Source organism: Drosophila eugracilis, unplaced genomic scaffold (genome assembly GCF_018153835.1).
Source record: "Drosophila eugracilis isolate 14026-0451.02 unplaced genomic scaffold, ASM1815383v1 contig_1951, whole genome shotgun sequence".
NCBI lineage: Eukaryota > Metazoa > Arthropoda > Insecta > Diptera > Drosophilidae > Drosophila > Drosophila eugracilis.
Window position 1 is genome coordinate 12,733 of NW_024572812.1, and position 3,183 is coordinate 15,915.

Here is a 3,183-nt window from a genome sequence, read left to right on the forward strand (position 1 = left end):
AAATCGCGAAAAACTAAAATTGCTGAAATCTCAGGAACTATTAGAGCTAGAAAATTGAAAGTCAGTATATATAATCTTTAGATGTCAGCGCATCTTATAGTTGTACTATTATATGGCCACACCCAACCATACTCCCACCAAGCTCAAAAGACTGTTTTCGCATTTTTAGAAAAGCTGATATACCGCTAACTAAAAATTAAAAAAGTTCGAATTAAGCATGTACGTTTTTATGATGCTCCCAATGCGAGTTGTTTTTTTCTGATCAAGCCACGCCCACTCTAACGCCGACAAAACCCAAAAATACAAAAATGCGAAAATCTCGGAAACTATAAGAGCTACAAAGTTGTGCTTAAGAATACGCATTTAAAAGATGGCACTGCAACTTGCCACGAAGTTGCATCATGCCACGCCCACTCTAACACCCACAAAGCGCGAAAAACTGTGGTGTCTATAATATTATTATGAATGCCTTCGTTTGACCTTGTATAACTCATTTCTGTTAATATCTATCGATTTGCCAAAGATTTTTTAAATCGGAACAATATTTCGCTATTTATGAAGAAATTTAGGCGCCTTGTAAAATTCCACTAGCAAAATTAATAATTTAAAATTGTGTAAGAGGATACAGGATATTTAGGATATTTAGGATTGAGGATATTTAGTTTATCTCGCAAGCTTCTTAATTGGGGTTTGTGGCTATAGGTGTTTTGTTCCTATTGTAGTCTGTAAAACTTTCATAATTTTTCCAATCAGCTAGTTTGATGATGAACCTCGGATTGTATTTGCAGGGTTGTTTGTCGTAATTAAACAATTTAATATTGATAGGGAAATAATCGCTTTCCTAAAGATTATTACAAATTTTAAAGTCGCAGTGGATCCTAAGTCTGCATTTGTAAATTGTTTAAGATTATAAAATCTGAAATCGCGAAAAACTAAAATTGCTGAAATCTCAGGAACTATTAGAGCTAGAAAATTGAAAGTCAGTATATATAATCTTTAGATGTCAGCGCATCTTATAGTTGTACTATTATATGGCCACACCCAACCATACTCCCACCAAGCTCAAAAGACTGTTTTCGCATTTTTAGAAAAGCTGATATACCGCTAACTAAAAATTAAAAAAGTTCGAATTAAGCATGTACGTTTTTATGATGCTCCCAATGCGAGTTGTTTTTTTCTGATCAAGCCACGCCCACTCTAACGCCGACAAAACCCAAAAATACAAAAATGCGAAAATCTCGGAAACTATAAGAGCTACAAAGTTGTGCTTAAGAATACGCATTTAAAAGATGGCACTGCAACTTGCCACGAAGTTGCATCATGCCACGCCCACTCTAACACCCACAAAGCGCGAAAAACTGTGGTGTCTATAATATTATTATGAATGCCTTCGTTTGACCTTGTATAACTCATTTCTGTTAATATCTATCGATTTGCCAAAGATTTTTTAAATCGGAACAATATTTCGCTATTTATGAAGAAATTTAGGCGCCTTGTAAAATTCCACTAGCAAAATTAATAATTTAAAATTGTGTAAGAGGATACAGGATATTTAGGATATTTAGGATTGAGGATATTTAGTTTATCTCGCAAGCTTCTTAATTGGGGTTTGTGGCTATAGGTGTTTTGTTCCTATTGTAGTCTGTAAAACTTTCATAATTTTTCCAATCAGCTAGTTTGATGATGAACCTCGGATTGTATTTGCAGGGTTGTTTGTCGTAATTAAACAATTTAATATTGATAGGGAAATAATCGCTTTCCTAAAGATTATTACAAATTTTAAAGTCGCAGTGGATCCTAAGTCTGCATTTGTAAATTGTTTAAGATTATAAAATCTGAAATCGCGAAAAACTAAAATTGCTGAAATCTCAGGAACTATTAGAGCTAGAAAATTGAAAGTCAGTATATATAATCTTTAGATGTCAGCGCATCTTATAGTTGTACTATTATATGGCCACACCCAACCATACTCCCACCAAGCTCAAAAGACTGTTTTCGCATTTTTAGAAAAGCTGATATACCGCTAACTAAAAATTAAAAAAGTTCGAATTAAGCATGTACGTTTTTATGATGCTCCCAATGCGAGTTGTTTTTTTCTGATCAAGCCACGCCCACTCTAACGCCGACAAAACCCAAAAATACAAAAATGCGAAAATCTCGGAAACTATAAGAGCTACAAAGTTGTGCTTAAGAATACGCATTTAAAAGATGGCACTGCAACTTGCCACGAAGTTGCATCATGCCACGCCCACTCTAACACCCACAAAGCGCGAAAAACTGTGGTGTCTATAATATTATTATGAATGCCTTCGTTTGACCTTGTATAACTCATTTCTGTTAATATCTATCGATTTGCCAAAGATTTTTTAAATCGGAACAATATTTCGCTATTTATGAAGAAATTTAGGCGCCTTGTAAAATTCCACTAGCAAAATTAATAATTTAAAATTGTGTAAGAGGATACAGGATATTTAGGATATTTAGGATTGAGGATATTTAGTTTATCTCGCAAGCTTCTTAATTGGGGCTTGTGGCTATAGGTGTTTTGTTGCTATTGTAGTCTGTAAAACTTTCATAATTTTTCCAATCAGCTAGTTTGATGATGAACCTCGGATAGTATTTGCAGGGTTGTTTGTCGTAATTAAACATTTTAATATAGATAGGGAAATAATCGCTTTCCTAAAGATTATTACAAATTTTAAAGTCGCAGTGGATCCTAAGTCTGCATTTGTAAATTGTTTAAGATTATAAAATCTCAAATCGCGAAAAACTAAAATCGCTGAAATCTCAGGAACTATTAGAGCTAGAAAATTGAAAGTCAGTATGTATAATCTTTAGATGTCAGCGCATCTTATAGTTGTACTATTATCTGGCCACACCCAACCATACTCCCACTAAGCTCAAAAGACTGTTTTCGCATTTTTAGAAAAGCTGATATACCGCTAACTAAAAATTAAAAAAGTTCGAATTAAGCATGTACGTTTTTATGATGCTCCCAATGCGAGTTGTTTTTTTCTGATCAAGCCACGCCCACTCTAACGCCGACAAAACCCAAAAATACAAAAATGCGAAAATCTCGGAAACTATAAGAGCTACAAAGTTGTGCTTAAGAATACGCATTTAAAAGATGGCACTGCAACTTGCCACGAAGTTGCATCATGCCACGCCCACTCTAACACCCAC